Source organism: Struthio camelus, chromosome 9 (genome assembly GCF_040807025.1).
Source record: "Struthio camelus isolate bStrCam1 chromosome 9, bStrCam1.hap1, whole genome shotgun sequence".
Classification (NCBI taxonomy): domain Eukaryota; kingdom Metazoa; phylum Chordata; class Aves; order Struthioniformes; family Struthionidae; genus Struthio; species Struthio camelus.
The window spans coordinates 27095264-27111806 of record NC_090950.1 but is presented as its reverse complement, the minus strand read 5'-3'; positions in this window follow the sequence as shown (position 1 = coordinate 27111806).

The following is a 16543-nucleotide window of genomic DNA, read 5'->3' as shown; positions in this document are numbered from 1 at the left end:
TAAGCTTAGCTTGTAGGTGTCGACAAGACATGGTCCATGGTCCTCTTCCTCTTTGTTTGAAATCCTCCATGGATAGTCTTTATCTCTAATTTAATACTTGTTTGGTTGCTGTCAGGGTTGTAAGACTAAATTGATGAAATCTGTTTTGAAAAGAACAATGGGGGAAAATGGGGAAAAATACACTCAAATATCCCTTCCAAAAATAAGTATGTCACATTTCAGTGTGAATTTTTCAGATCTTAAAATATGATTGTGCAATGATAATACATTTACAGATTTTCCACGCCAATGTAGGATAATATGAGAGTGAAATTCCAACTATTTTCACAGTAAAATGTACCGAAGAATCTTGCTACTTTTCATATTTGAATTTCTACGTTCAAATTTTGTCCCTAAGAAACGTGAACTTATACTGAAAATTTTTTGTTTCAAAGTTTCTGAGAGGATAAGACTACTGTTCTGATGAAATTTTACCATGGTAAAATTTCAGGGTCACGACTCCAGCGGGAAGGAATGTCGTTAGCTTCCATTAAAAAAGAAGTCCTGTGCATTTGCGTACTGCCAGATTGAAGTAGCTCGCTAGCAAAACCTCTCATTCCTCCTGGCTCCTTCATCCTCTTAAAGGTTACTCAGTGAACCGTTTAATCAGAGATAAGCCTTAATCTCTGTCCCATGCCAGGATAATGCAAGAAATCCACAGACTCGGGACCTGTATTCATTGGCATATAAAGAAAACACTCTGGCATACACCTGCGATAGCTGAGACTAGTTCTTCCCCAGCAGATTGGCTAGTAGGAGTCTCTAACAGCTCTGAAAATGTGTGAAAATGGGGTTTTACATTTCAGAAGAGACTAAAAGGGTGTTTGAAAAAGTCCGTACTTCTGTTTCCTGATTGATTGCAGTGTTGGGGCCAATGCAGATGTTTGCACAGCGGGACAGAGGTTCAGATGTATTTATATCCTTCTAGTCATGGAGACAATAATTGTTATTATCACTGCTATCCCTGCCTACGAGCCCAAACCACGGAGCAGGACTCTGCTAGTTGTCACAGTCAGAGAAAGGGAGTAAACTTTCCAGCAAGCTGAAGTTCTCGGCACCGACTTTTCTGCTTAGCAGCGAAGGTTATGTTTTCCGTCACAGGTATCAAAGCATGTAATTGTATTGCTGCAGTTGGGAAGAGGGAATTTAGCTGTTCTGGAGATGCAGGCAGCTGGGTGGCTATGCTGTTAGGCTTTAGCTTTCCATCTCCTGGGAGCATGGCTCAGATTTAGCTTTTCGTCACAACAGATCGTAGGCTACGTAAGCCTTCCTTCACAAGCTAGCTCCTAACTTAGGATTCCCATCAACAGGCACCTGGATGTTTCTGGAGGTTTAGGCTTTGGTGCTTCAGCCATTCATTCCTACTGTGAAGCAGCTGAATGTTTGGCTGTAAAAGCTCACAGAGGGATTGCTGCCCCACGGAGAGGGCACCTCCGCTGCCAGAGGGTCCACGTGTCGGTTGAGCAGTGGTCCTCATTTTTGCCCATCTACTACAGCAGATCACAACTTGGCTTTTACAGCTTGTTAGTTCCCCCATGGCCCATGTGCCAGATTCAGAACTTGCTTTCTACTGTCAGTTGCAAACCATTGCAAATTCATGTCTTGATCGTGATTTACACCGTCACCAGCTCAGAGCGAGGATCTTGTTATCGGTATAGTGCCCTTTCTGCATACGGTGTTAAATAACACCAGTAATTAAGGGCTGGCTTGCCGCAAATGCATGTATGAGTGAATTTTTTTCAGACCTGGTGCGTCTTTCTTTCAATGCCCCAAGCAGTGGATTTGGTAAGTGGAGCAGGGAATATATGTGCATACCACACGAATCTCCAATAATGCCTTAGCATTAATGTTTTTTAGATCTGACTGCAGATCTCTCATTTTTAGTGGACAAAATACTTAACCTTTCGCATCTGCTTGTACCATTTAGATTTTAAGTTTTGTCGTTAATTATGTCAGTTATATAGGGGCACTTTCAATAGTATACTTGCCTTTATGAGTGCGCTTCATCTTTAAGCGAGTAGTACTTCATAAGCCTTCTGCAAAAAGTTTATACTTCGAAAGCTAGTTCTCGAGTAGAACATAGGTGCTTTTTTAATCTGTGATATCAGTACTATTTTAGGACAGAAAATGAAGGAACTTCTTTTGTTCAGCTTGCACTGCAGACGGGAGATGCATTCATACGAGGGAGCGCATGTACTGGGTGGTAATTCTCTCACTGAGAGTTGCCAAGAATATTGGAAGCAATATTCTCCAGCTCTGCAAGTCTTCACGAGATCATTAACTATGGGTTTGAGGTTTGCCTGCAGCACCTCCAGAAACTCAGCTCTCTTGTACTTTACACTGTCCTGGGCACCAAGCAGATTTATTAGCTCACCATGGCTTAAAAGGGAAAGAATACGTCTTTTTGTTGCAGCGGGCTAGACTTTCCCGTGAGTTTTGGTAAAGCTCCCATAAACGGGGGCACTACTGCATGTGCAATACTGCAGCCCAGGAGCTCCATCAGCCTGAGCCAAATGCAAGGTATTGGCACGGGGCACAGTCTGGCAAAACATGTGGACGTAACTTAATGAATCAGTGCAATTGCTTTCACTAGGCATGCCTTGGTCTGAGATTCCTTGTCGTTTTCTTGTGTTATAATGTAAATATTTTCTATGTCATCCTTCTAAATATTGGTAGAGCTGGTAGCAGCTCAGAATTTCAGGAAAGTCTTATAGTTCCAAATTTCTGTTTGTCTTAGGACGAAAGATTTTGGTCAAAGAAAAAGTCCCAACGTTTAATTTTGGAGTAACTGAAATGACTTCATCGTTTGAATGGTGGATCCATTGTAAGGGCTATATAGCTATGCCTACCTGTATGTCCCTTGAGATCACTGAGGTTGATGCAGTTCACTTCAGCTGGAGATGCCCAGGCTGAGTACGGCCATGCAGCTATTACAGGACTGGGTTGTGTGAAGCCCTAGACAACGCTAAGGGCCCCTGGCTATGAGAAGAAAAGGATGTTTACAGCTGCTTGCAAGTCTGTCTCTGTATTATATTAACAAAGCAATAATGTGGAAACAGGTTCATTGCAGCCTCAGCTCCAGAGGAAGCCAGGACGAAATCCGTGACATACCTAGCCGCTTCTGTAACATTTCACAAAGAGGAAGAATTCTTTCTGGCATATAGCAAAGCCCTGCTAAGCAATCTGCTTATGCCTTGAAGCATGAAATTTGATTATCTTTATCATAGATGAGTGCCTTTAACCTCCATTGAAAATGGAAGATAAATATTTCTTTTTAGGGTGCCAGATATGTATGCAAAAAAAAAATGACATTCTTTTCAGAAGCTTCTTCATGGTGAAGCGTCTGCCATGTATCTATCTGACTTTGCCTGGGATATAGTTTCCTCCTGGGACAGATTAAGAGCTATACACAAGTTGATAGAGAATTTAATGAGATTGCCGCTGCCTTGCTAAGGGAATCTGCCATTTGTGCTCTCGAGGGCTGTTAGCAGTGCCTCTGCGGCTCCCGCTCGGACGCGTTCTCCTGGCGTGCGACCAAACGCTGTGGGTGCCGAGGAAACAGAACAACCGTTGGGGACCGTTTGTACTGACATGAAAAGCCTTTCTTATTCCTGTAACTAGAATAAAAGAGCCCGATGGGTTGGACAGTATATTTGTACTGTATTAATTGTATGGGTTGCTTTATATCTTGTGACTGAAAACGTGGTGAAGTTAAATTCTCAGCTCTGTCCAGCAGCATCTTAGTTTTCCTGCAGTCTAAGTTTGGCCTGGCTGAATGTATTTGTATTTATACCAGTGCAGCCATCGTAAGGACATAGTAATGGCGGTGGGGACTAGCTTTGTTTGTATTTACACCTACTTAAATGCATATATAGCAGGAGGATCATGTCACTTCAGGAGATACCAGTGCTGCATATACACTTTCTGCCGTTTTTCACTGTGTCACACCGCTGTGGAGGTTTTGGGGCTGCTTGGTGGTCACTTCGTTGTAGGGCGTGATTTTGGCAGAGGGGCAAGTGGCAGTACATATCCTGGTCTCTGCATTAGCCCCAGTGCAGACGCAGGAGAGTCGCGTGGGCTGCTCTAATCTGTGACACATGGATCCAGATGGATCTGGCCCCAGAAGATTGCTGAAGTGCTGAATACCGTAATCTGGATACTCTTTATTTTAAGATACAAAGGTCTTTTTATACCTATTGAAGGACTTCATGCCAGTGGCTAGAAAGATGCATCTGTTCAGTCTTTCATGCTGCCTGATTGCTATATATATGTAATCTAAAAAAAAAAAAAAACAATAACAAGAGGAGAATCTGCCCATGCATCTTCCAGCTATGTAGGCCTAAGTATGGGACCCGAAAGACTTTCTGGAAGTGGGGTGTGGTGAGTCTCTCACTCAGGAAATACTCACCTAAATCTTCCAGTTTGGCGATATCCTCTCCATCGCAAATGCGGTTTGTGTCAGATTGACAACTGTGAATCCTGAGGGGGCTGCAAGAAGCTACTCAGGTTTGGCAGGGCTGGACAACAGTGCCAGGAGCATTAGAGGGGACCTTCAAAGGTAGGTGAATAGGAAGCACATGGCAGACGGAGTGAATGTGAGATTGTGCAGAGTGGGAGGAAATCCTGAATTATTTGCACACGCTGTTGAGTTATAAATTAGCTGAAGCAAACCTGGAAAGAGACGCTGGACTCAGCAAAGACGCCAATGAAATCTTCATTGAACTTATAGTGGTGATAAAAAATACACAAACTTTTATGTTATATCTATGATATAAATGTAATGCAAATATCAGAACGGAGTTACCGCACTACTTTTGTGTGTGTCAGGATCTTATGTGGCCGCTGACTCTGAGCAGCAAAGATATTTTCCTTTTGTCCAGAAAAATGGGTCATTATGTAGTTGGGAGCAGAAGTTCCCCATAGCTACAGGCAAACAGCGTATTAAAACAGCTTTGCGGCCTGATGGCTGAAGGGAGGGAACCTAAAGAGACCAAGGCCATCGAAGCCTGGCCAAGCGTTGTTTACAGATGGTACGTCTTGCCAGGTGCAAGATGCTTTGCTGGGTTTGTACTGCACTGAAACTCAGTAAACAAAAGGCAGGAGGAAGAATTGAAAGGGAAGCATGTCTCTTGGGTCAACATGCTTTCTATTTTCATCGTTTCTACTCCAAAATTGTGTAATATTTAACTGGAAAACATTTATAACTATAGCAATATTTAACTAAAAGTAAACTGCAGTATACTTCACTACGCTGCAGTGTATTTACTCTTGTGGCTAAGTTTTTCTCTTTTCATTACTCAAGTCGTTCAAGTTTAAACTCAAGCTCACATCAGTTTGCAAAACAAGAACTTGAATGTCTGGGAATTAAAAAAAAGGCATAGCAAACACTCCCCCGGTTTCTTCCAAGCAGGATTTCCTTATTTACTTGGGAAGGAAGCTGGAAAAGAATCCTGACAATAAATATCTAATGTAAAAAAATCTTAAAGTGGAGAACAAAGTATTTTAAAAAAAAATCAGCAGTTCAGAGTTGTGACAACACCAGTGGAGCCCAGTACTTCATTTTAAATAAACTGCAGCATTTGTTTTTTCCCATTAAGTTTTAGCTAGCACTGAGATTTGAGCTGCGCACAAGCAGTCCACCGCGCAGACTGCGGAGACTTTTGCAGATGTCAGCAAGCAAAAGATCCCCCAACTTGGGCAGTCAGCTTCACCCAGTCGCTACCTCTTACTTGTGTTTGTCTGAACAAACGTCACATTCTCAACAGATTAACTACTACTCCAGTCACTCAGAGCTGCGAAGTAATTTATTAACTATAAGGGTTTATTCAGGTAATGCAAATAAAGTCCATCTGAAAACAATATTTAATAAGTCAACACTAAGAAAGGAAGGGCCTGCACAAAGACAAGCATCACCCTGAGGCCTATAAACGTCTTTATGCCAGGTTTCTCCTCAGACCAGAATGGGTGGTTTTCAGGAAGCTGCTTGCTTTCAGATGGGGTTTCCAAGAAGCTGTTTAGGGCTGTTGAGTTTTCTTGTAGCTGGAAATAGGAGCTCCTTAGATGCTGTGAGCCCCCTCCCTGTGGCTGCACGGGAGCTGAGGGGGCCCCCTCAGACCTCCCCGGCATCTCCTGTCTCACCAGGGTTTCCCTCACAGCCGGGCAGAGGCCGTCCCCCACCATTCACTCCCGTTGCTGCGTGGGAGCTGACTCAAGTGACTGACAGTGGGGCCACCACATAATGACAGATTACAGAAGTGAGTAAAAAACAAACAAAAAAACCCCCACTTTCTAAAAGTTTGTTTTGGTTCTGGTTGTTCTGTGATGTGATTTACAGAGAGGACACCACGGAAAGCACAATGAAGGGCAGCAAGGGATGGGAGGAAACTCTTAAAACAGTTTTTCTGCCAAATAAAATGTTCATATGATGACATCATCTTGATATAGACGACCTTTTTCAAGGCCTGACTCCTACAGTTGACCAAGGGTCTTAGATTTTGTTGGAAAAAGGGGAAAAAACAAGAATTTTTAGGCTTTTAATGTGAAGGAAGAAAGATTGGAAGCACAGTCTAGGCATATCCTGGGGCTTCAAACATAAACCTAGATATTAAAGGAACCCAGACTTGCCTGTAATACATTTTGCAAGAGCACAACCATTTTAAGATTTTTTGCTAATGATTTTTGAAAGATTCATGAGTAAATGGTTTTGGCAGAATCAGTAGTTGAGATTGTCACAGAGAGACGGCTGTAAAGGATGCTTGTGACCTTATTAAAGATACATGGACATTACGTAGTCAGATATAGAGGAGCTCAGCGTAAGGTCTAAGTTGGCAAGATATGAGACAGATCTTACAGAAGCCACTGAGCTGTCTTACTGTAAAGCTGTAGCTGGGCTAGGAAGTATGGGCTCAGCTCAACAGTGAAGAGGCTGCAAAAACATGTAGTCATGGCAAAACACGCATGGCCAAAGAATACGGCATTCTTTAGTAGTTCTTGGCAATACTTCCACCTGGGTAAAAGGTTGCACTTCCTTAGTCATCTCTTTGGGATATTTTGGATTGTGAGTTTATACTGATTAAGCTGGTTAAGGAATTGTGGGGTCGGAGGAAAGAAAAATTTGAAGGTGTTGCAACAGAATGTTTATGTGGAAAAATTAAATATGAAAGTAATGTCTTTATATCTAGGAAGAAATATACAAGAAGGCACTTGAAAAATAACTGATGACTGCAATCTGCCTGTAAAATAGTTCTTCAGCACAGTTAGATTATGAAATTACTTCCATGACTGACTTAATTAAAACAGTTATCTAGGGCTGCCTTGGCTTAAAATAATATGTTCCTTTCTATGACTTTTGGAGGCAGTTGAAGTTGATTTCCTTAGCTTCTCTAAGGCTACAGTTCTATCATGTATTTGGGACAATTAGGTCCTTAATCACCTAGAAAAGAAATATCACTATATAAAAGCGTAATTCTCAGCAGACAGCCATTTACAGCACTGAAAGTGTTCTGGCAACAGACAGTAACACTGAAACAGAGTGGCCTCATGTGAAAGGGAGTGACTCAAGGGCTTAACTGTAAAAAGTGGGCCTTAACGTCACAGATGGAATCTTGTAGAAGAAAACCACCAGGAGACAACGATATGGCATCGCAGAAATAACTGCTCCCTTTCAATGAAGTGCTGTTGGCATCAGTGGTAGGGTTGTGGTGATCAGATATGATTTGATACCTAGATATACAAATGAAGCACTTTGTTTTGCTCCTTTTTGATACTGGAGACAGCTATGAGGTGCTCTGCTATTCCTGTGCTGTGCTAGCTGCTGGCATAGACCCTGGATGGCTGTGTTGCTCGCTGTCCTTAGAGAAAAGGGCGTAGACAGAATTTGTCTGTTCAGTTCGTTCGTAGCTCTGATAAAAGATTTATATTGCTCTCCTCAGTGCCAGATTCCCCAGCACACAGCATGGATGTTGACCTGTGGTTGCAAGAAACGCCGGGAGGTGTCTGAGCCTTTTGCCCCTGCTCCAAGAGGACAGCCTCTGCTCCTGGCCATGTGATCTTGCTGTTGATCTTGGATCAGCTCTGGTGCTTATCAGAGCCAAGACAGCCCAGCCAAAGAAGCCAATTAGGTCTCTTCTGGTTTAGCAGCTTGAGCTGGCTCAGCAACGAGCATGGCTGGTGCTCAGGAGCAGTCTTCCCCATCCCGCACCATTAGGTGGGCTCCCTGCTTGCCCAGCCACCCCCCTACTTATTCCAGTGCCTCTTCATCAGCGCAGAGGTTGAGTCTGGCTCGTGACTCTGGTTTCTTTTAGGTTGACTCTTTTCAGAGGAAAAGAAGACTCTGTGAATTGCTTTTTTATCACCCTTATTGTAAATCGTTACAGATCGTTTTCAGGCTGCTGAAACTCACCTGTCAGACAAATAAGAGGGGAGATCTGCCTAATGTTTATCTCTAATGGGAAAAGAGCTGCTGCTTAGGGGACAGGGAACACTCATTTCCTTCAGAAGGATTTTTTTAGTTGCATTTTCATTTTCTTTGTTACTAGCAGTTTCAGACTTAGTGATGTTTTTCCAGAAAGGAAGCGGTCAATACAACGTTTTCAGTTAAAACGCCTTTTTGTTGTTGCAGCCAGTTATGTTTTGAGGAGCCTCCCAGGAAGAAGGTGTCCGTCCATACCGTGGTGCGGCTCAGCGAGATCGGAGCTAGGTGCTAAGTGGGCACCTCCAGTCCTGGAAGCAGCCCACCCGCAGCTGCGCAAGCCTCATAGCCCCATAGCCTCATTTTCCCTGCTTTTTAGAGAAAATCAGATACAGCTTAAGAGACATTACCAGCAGTTTCTCTGAGGCTGATGTCTGACAGTCCCAGGGCTCCAGTGGCAATGCCAGCTTAGAGTTCCCATCCTCCACCCAGCCCCCTTTTTACCAGGTATTTTTAGAATAAATCTTCCTCGGTTCCCAAATGCGGTTTATGGTGTGGTAACACGGTTTTGTTGTGTTTAAGGGGCAGCCTGCTGCAGTGCAGGTGAGAAGCCAACACTGTGGCCAGAGCTCCCCGTTGATTGAAGCCTGGCTTGGGAATGAAGGTCAGTCACTCGGCACCTCCTGGCCACCGCAGTCAAACGCTTTCCAGCTTTGGATCAGCTGGCTTAGAGCTGTCTTTAAACCACCCTGCCGTTATTCCATGCTAATAGTCAGCCTTATTTGCCTTATTTAAGGAAATAAAGGCACTTCTTGCCCCCACAACACATTGTAGAGAGAAAGGTAGAAAGTAGAGCTGGGAAGAGCGTACCTCATGGCTTAATTGTGAATATCATGAGGGGGTTAAGTATTTTAAATAAAAAGAGCTTTTGAAACCACAGCTTAGCTCTTAAAATAGGAGTGACACAACCTTTGAACTCACTTTGAACTCTCAGCAGAAGCAGTAGAACCGGGGAGGCGAGGTGAAACAGCTATGTAATTTGAGTAGCAAGACTGCTATATGGCCTGGCCTGTTTGCCAGGGCTAGTATGCTGATGATAGATATACAGGTTTTATTTTACGTAAAGGATAATAGAAGACAAGGAGTTACTGTTACAGATCTAGGCAGAAGGGTTATGGAGGTTGTCTCTATCAGGATTGCCCAAGAGGAGAGACTGTGCTCGAGACTCTTGTCCGGAGGGGAGACCTGCAGAGTGCTCTGATCTGCACCCCACCACTTCTTCAGCTGTTTTAGGACGTGTTTTCCAGCACTGCCTCTCCTTTGCAAGGAAGAGGTGCTATTTCTAATCTTGTATCAGTTAAAACATATCATATGCAATGGGTACTTGTTTAGAGAGCTTTTATGGCAGCTGGTCTGTGGAACCTATTATTAAATAGTAATTTCCTCATCTCTACAAGATATTCAGAGGGTGGAAGTTAGCAGTATTTTACGAGTATTCCATACACAGCCTGGGTTTTTCCAGTCATATCCTCTTTCTTCTTTCAGAAATTTTTCCCAAGGTGCTTTTGAGGATGTCACTGGGCATGGCCAGTAGCTCTTACTCGCTTGTCATGCATGCAGAAATCTCAGATTTGCCACATATGTCTGCACTTGGAATGAGCCAGATTCTTTGGGAAAGTGTTGGCTGTGCTGCCCGTGCTCCTTGAAAAGCTGATGTGCATGTGTATGGCAAATCAGGTGGATCCTACAAGTGTCTGACTGCATATGTGCCTATTGTGTATGTATATTGTATATGTGTCTGTATTTCTAGCCTAAAAATCAGAAACAGAAGCATGGAGCTGTAATGCTGATCTGTTTGTTTGCTGCGCTTGCCTTGGGTCATTACATGGCTGTGTAGGGATTTATTCCAAAGGGAGCACAATAGCTGGGCAGGGATAGCAGAGTTTACACATACTGTGTTTACAAATCACTACTCAGACAATGCAGCCAAGGACTTTCAAGTTTCCCTGCTGCTTTCAACATCCCTGGGTTAATTGAGGTGCCTAAGCGTGCACAAAGAGCTAGGGAAGAGATGAAATCGGAGCCTGGAGAGGGCTGCAGAGCAGGAGGGAAGTAGATGGAAGCTGACAAGCGGGAAGTTTTGATAAGGGTTTCGGAAAGCAGATGTGTGCGCTTTGTTTGTGAAAACTCCCTTTCTCGAGCGCTGCTTCCTACCCCTGAGATTAGATACGGTGTTGTTTTGAAAGAGCTATCTCAAGGCACAGCATTTGCACGGCTGCAGATCCTGAAGGGAGTTTCGGGGCTGCATCTGATTAGGTGTGCAGAGGAGCCCCCTTTTCCCCACCCCACTTTTTCACCGCCCTCTTTTCTACTGCAGACTCCAGCTGTATGTTATGTGGCTCCTACTTAAACATGACCCATGCAGGTATCAGCCCTGATTAAAGTCACAGTGTAGATTAGTAATGCTTCATCTCTGCTTAGCAATGGAAAGCATGCCTTTCATGTCTGTGGTGCCTGCCTCTAATTCCTGTGATCTCAAACAGATTTGCAGAAAGAGCAACATGAAGGGTTGCAGGAATAAGGTTGATTCTGTTGTCTTTGGGAATTTTAACCTCCAATCTGCCCTGAGGAAAAAGAACTGTGAACATTTGGTGCAATGACCCAACGTGTTATTTTGGACTTTAAGCTTCTTCTGTGTCAGGAGTCAAGCAGTTTTCTTAAACTCTGAATCTTTCGGAAGGTTAGAGTCAGTGAATTCACAAAAGCATCATTGCCTTATGCAGAAAAGAACCTTTTGCAAACCGGAATAGACTTAACAACCTCTTTCCTTCTTTTGGAAGTCTCTGCTTCAAGCAGGCAAAGGTAAAATTGCCAGTCAGCTGACTGCCAGTGGCTTTGGATTATGGTTCTTAAAATGCAACACAGGAAGTCTCCTGAATTTTATAAATGTTCCCGAGGCAAGGATTGTTGGAAAAAGCAATAACTTCTACTTCATTTGCACTTTGAAAATCAAAACAAGACCCTGAAGGGTAAATTACATTCCTTATTTGTTACACTGGTTTGCTGTCTTCCTAGCTTACAGTATGTCTGATCTTCATGGCTGTGCCACAGTCTTAAATCTAGAGACTTAAGAGTTGAACAAAGCAGCTCAATGCTTGCTTCAAATGAAGGCAAGACTTGCAAGCTTACAAGGAGCGGGAGTTGTGTCTTCAGTTAGGCATTTAAGCTGCCTGGGCTTGTCTGGATCCTGCTGTTAGAAAGTCAGTGTATTACTGGTTCTGTTCATCCCCTGCTTAGAGCCAGTCCAGGTGTAACGTGTTAAATGAAACAAGCCTCCAGAGTGCTCCAGCTCTTGCCACAGCTGGTGATGGAGTGCACAGAGAGACAAACTTTTGCTCTATCCTTATGATTTTATGTCTCGACCTGGCTGAAGGCATGAGACTAAGTAAGGAAGTTAATAGGCTGTGTTATCCAGGGAGTCACAGGCTGCCAGGTCCCCAGAGTCTGACACAGGTTTGAAGAGAAAACATGTGCGGTTCCTTTGCTTTGCTTTTGGGTTTCTGAGCTCTGAACTTTCTCGTTACAGTTGCGAGGGCTGGAAGTTTGCTTTTGTTTTAACAAGTATATTTTATTAGTTGACGCCTGGTTATTCGTCTGCCTCGTCTGTAGGCACCAAATGGCACTGAACAGATTTGAGGTGTGTGGCCCAGGGACAGGACTGCGAGCCTAGGCTTCCTGAGGTCTCCTCTGGGCTCTTCATCAGATTTCTTCAGCTTTTTTATCACAGTGTGTCCCTGTCTTCAAGGGGGACAATCAAGGGGGAGAAGTCTCCAGACCCATCTCCCCCACAGGCAGATTATGAAGAATTGATGCCCAAAGAGCACTTTGTGAGAATCGAGTTTTAAGACTGAATTATTGATGCCTTGGGAAACATTGCATTTTTTGCACGGGGAAGGAATGTCATGAGGAAGAGATTACTTAAAAACAGTACTAATCAGATAATCCTTGCACGTGGTGGTGCCCCAGACTTAAAGTCTCCATGTTTGCATAGATATAGAGTGGTATGTATGAATGCACACAACTATCTCTAAACATACGTATATTTGAATACCTGGACAGAGCCTGTGTAATTCTTACCAGTGTGCAATAATCTTCAGCTTTGCTACATCTGGCAAATCTTTGTTTATTGTAGTTTGAATATGCTGGGTGAAATTCCTCTCCACATGTGGTGCTATTGTAGTTGAACCAGAATTATTTTTTGTCTGTTTTGCATATGCGATTTATGGTATCAAAGTTTCTTAACATAGAAAATATATTTTTAGAACAGACGCAGGTCAGTATTTGGTGAGCATGCACATCTGCAAAATCCCAGTCAGGTTACTTTGCCATTTCTTTTTCCGTTTCATAGCCTGGAGCAGCGCTTTGATGTATGTTTAATGTGTACTTCTGCTGACTTGTAGAATTTGCAGTCCTTGCAAAATCTACTGCATTCACTTTTTTTTCTTTTTATCATATCCACGTAGGTAGAAGACATAATATCCAACTTGGCTTCCAAAGACTCACCTAATTTCCGCTCTTTTTTGGAGTCTCAAAGGTTAGCGCAGGGTGCAAACCTCTCGTAAAGGTAGGACCAAGTGAGCAGTTTTTAAGTGCTGGCCGATCTGGGACTAGAAACGTCTTCTGAACAGAAACATCAAGTGAAGAAAGCGTTAGCTCAAGTAAGCAGAGAGACCCTAGGTTTCATTCAGCTTAATACATCAAGCGTTAATCTAACAGTATCGATATTGCCAAATCTGTATAGCTGCAGAAGGAGCTGCGCTTCATCCCGACACAGGCGGCCTCGGCAGACAGGGCAGCTGGTGGTCAGCCTCATGCCTCGCTCGTCAGTCAGCAGCAGGCGTGAAACCAGGCTTTCAGAGGCTGAACGGTCATACTCCGAGAAACATTTTTAAAGTATGTGTTATCTGTTTGTGAAATTTGGGTTTCCAACGGCCAAATATATATTTTGGAAGCATTTATTCCTAGTGGTGGTAGTTTACCCGCTGCTGCAACTCGGTTCAGCGCTGCGAACGCCCTGAGCAGAGGGAACAGCTCATTTCCTGGCCTGCGTTGCTGGCAGCTGAAATTATCTAGTCATGACTTGCAGGCTAAGTGTTATGAAATCACTAATACTGGGTAAACAGGCAACAGCTGGATTTTATCCTTCATAACACCACTTTTTTTGGCCGTAAAGAGGGAGTGCTCACAGCGATGCAGAGCTGAATGGAAGACTGTAAACTCAGTGTACAAGGGTGTAAAAATGTTTCCTTCTGCACTAAAGATATAGGCAGGTATAGACGCAAAGACTTTGCTACGTAGACTATCCCTACAGAAAGCTCAGAACTGAGGCAGAGGCAAGTTGTGCACTTGGAGACTTCCAACCAGATAATGAGATTATCTTCAAGCTGCTCGGAAATGTCATGCCTCGCAGGAACAGGTCTTTGATAATATAATGAGGGGTAGAGTGAAACAAGCCCTGTAATGTTAGGGTGCAACCTTACACTAAGGCTAAGTCAGACTAATGGCTGGTTGGTGCTGGAAGGGGAATGTCCTGCTGTTCTCGGCTGCTTGCTCACACGATTTTCCTTGAACTAGCACTCACCTGTCCTTGCCATGCTCCAGTTCACAGAATGAAATGGGAAGGAAACTACCTCCGCATATACACAAAGCAAATAGTTTTCTGGCTGTTTGCTCCCTGCCTGGATTTCCCACAAATGCTCTGTTTTTACAGATGCCGATTTCTGGTTTTGAAATGTATGTGAGCGTCTTTGGGGCCATGCATTGGCTTTGATCCTATTACAGTTAACTGCAAAAGTCCCATGAACTGCAGCAGGAGGAGGCTCGTCTTGTGGCTCACGGTCTGGAAATACTGTACTAAGCGCAGTGTGGCTTTCCAAAACGGGCTGTGATTGACACCATTACTGCAGTGTTTTGTTAGGTTAGACGGCCATATAATCTCTTGAGAGGCCAAATACAGACATGTTTTCTTTATAGTTAATAAAAATGCTTAAATAACTATTGAACAGCCGCCAAGCTGGTGGAAGTCCAAGCATAATGCACAAGCCATAGGGTCAGCTGTCTGTTGGTGAAATGCGGATAACGCTACTAGAGAATGTGACCAGCTGTATTTCAGTTACTGATACGTAAAGCCCTAGAGAATCAAGATTCCTCCAAGGAAACTGCGTGAGCTCTATAGCGTCGATAAGTAGAAATACCTATTTACTCTATCTTCAAACAAAACCACCGTAAGGCTCAGAATTACCACGTCTTAATGAATGGTAGCAGTTTCAAAGTTAGTTACTCTGGCTGAGCTTTTAGATCAAATGGAAGCAGCAGCACCTTGGCTTAAAACTCAATGAAAAATACTTACCTTTTTATTTATTTTACCTTGCAACTCTGACGGATTAAAAGCAAAGCTGTGGAAATGTGCTTGTGTGTCGAAGCCTACAAAGATGATCTTGGCCCTAGAGGATTTACCCTCTAAAACGTTATTGCGCAACTTCTTGCATCCATACAAACTGCTGCAAAGCACCTATTGAAATAGTGTGACAGTTCACCTCTGCGTGAATTTGCAGGGCTGATGTCTTAAAGGCTGGGCATGGCTAATAAGATCCGCTCCTGCTGTGTGATTTCGCAGCAAGGTCTTTCTGCTTCAAAAGCCGTTTGCTAATGGCACCTGTTGTCAGGGAAGAATCTTTTCCGAATGCAAATTCCAGCGCAACTTCAGACACATGTAGGGAAGGGAAGAGCGTACCTGACAAGACAGCTTTATCTGATGCTATTCCTCCTTGATCTGTCTGCAAACGAGCCTCCTTACACTTGTTTGAAATGTTAACGTGGACGGGGATACTGTGGCTCCAGTCCCTCCTGACATTTTGACTTCATTTCCTGGGCCTGTTTTTCCATCCTGCAGTGTGAAATTAATTTTGGCAAAATCTTGAGTGAATTAAACGGCAACACACTGATCTCCTTGCTCAACTCATCTTTGCTGTCTGCCTGATTTATGTTGAAAAGAGGCACTTGGGCATGCCAATTATCCTATCTTTTATTTGCCTTGTGCATTGAGCCTTTGGCTACTAGAATTAAACTGGAAAATGCAATTAAGAGCATTAGCTGTAGCAAACATACCACAAAATATCATTATATGCTTGACAATGTTCTCCTTCATATTGTTAATCCCTACAGATCTACCTGTGCTATTAGATTTCATATATGGTTTTTATTTTTCTCAAAAGACTAAATTAATTGGAAGGAGCAAGTTGCATGCCTAATTACCTAAGGAAAGAAAAGGAAGATGTCACCACGCTGGAAATCCCCACGTGACTTTTCTTGGTCTGAACTTGAACTTGAAATTCAGCAGCAAACATTTTTCAACCTCCAAAATGTTTGTGGACGCAGGCAATGTAATGTTTTCAGATAAACCAGTGTTTGGCTTGGTAAGCCATGGAAATTATTGCCTGTAAACAAAGTTATCTCCAACTGAGATGAAAAGTATACAGTGGCTAGGGGTTAAGGAGAGAGGGGGGCTGCCTGTGCACTCTGGGGCTGAGTGCAGCCAATCTCTTCCTGCTCAGCCCCCTGCTTCCCCCCAGGGAAAGCTCAGGTGTTGGTGATCCAGCGGGATCCTTGCTGCTCTGCATCTCTACGCTTAAGCAGGAAGTATGGACTTGGGAGTCATGATGATGATATAGTCCAAAAAGCAAATTTAGGTCAGGAGGGGTTCAAACCTCCCTCCTTCTTCATTCTCAAGTTAAAAAAAAAAAAGAAGAAGTGAAAATCTTACGTAGAACTGAGTTACAGTAAGCTGGAGCACCAGGAAACGTGCTGTTCTTGCACAAGGCACTCAAATTCCTGTGGCTCTTTCCCTGTGAAGATATTTTGAACAAAAAAAAAAAAAAAAAGAAAAAAAGACTCAGATGATATTAACCCTGCAAACTCACTTCATCAGTGATTCTGAGAACCAAAGAGCACCTCACGCTAATGCAACTAAAACCCTCGTGCTTTATGGCCTTCTTTACAGTGGGGATACATACTAGGCAGCCCTGGGAGTTGCTC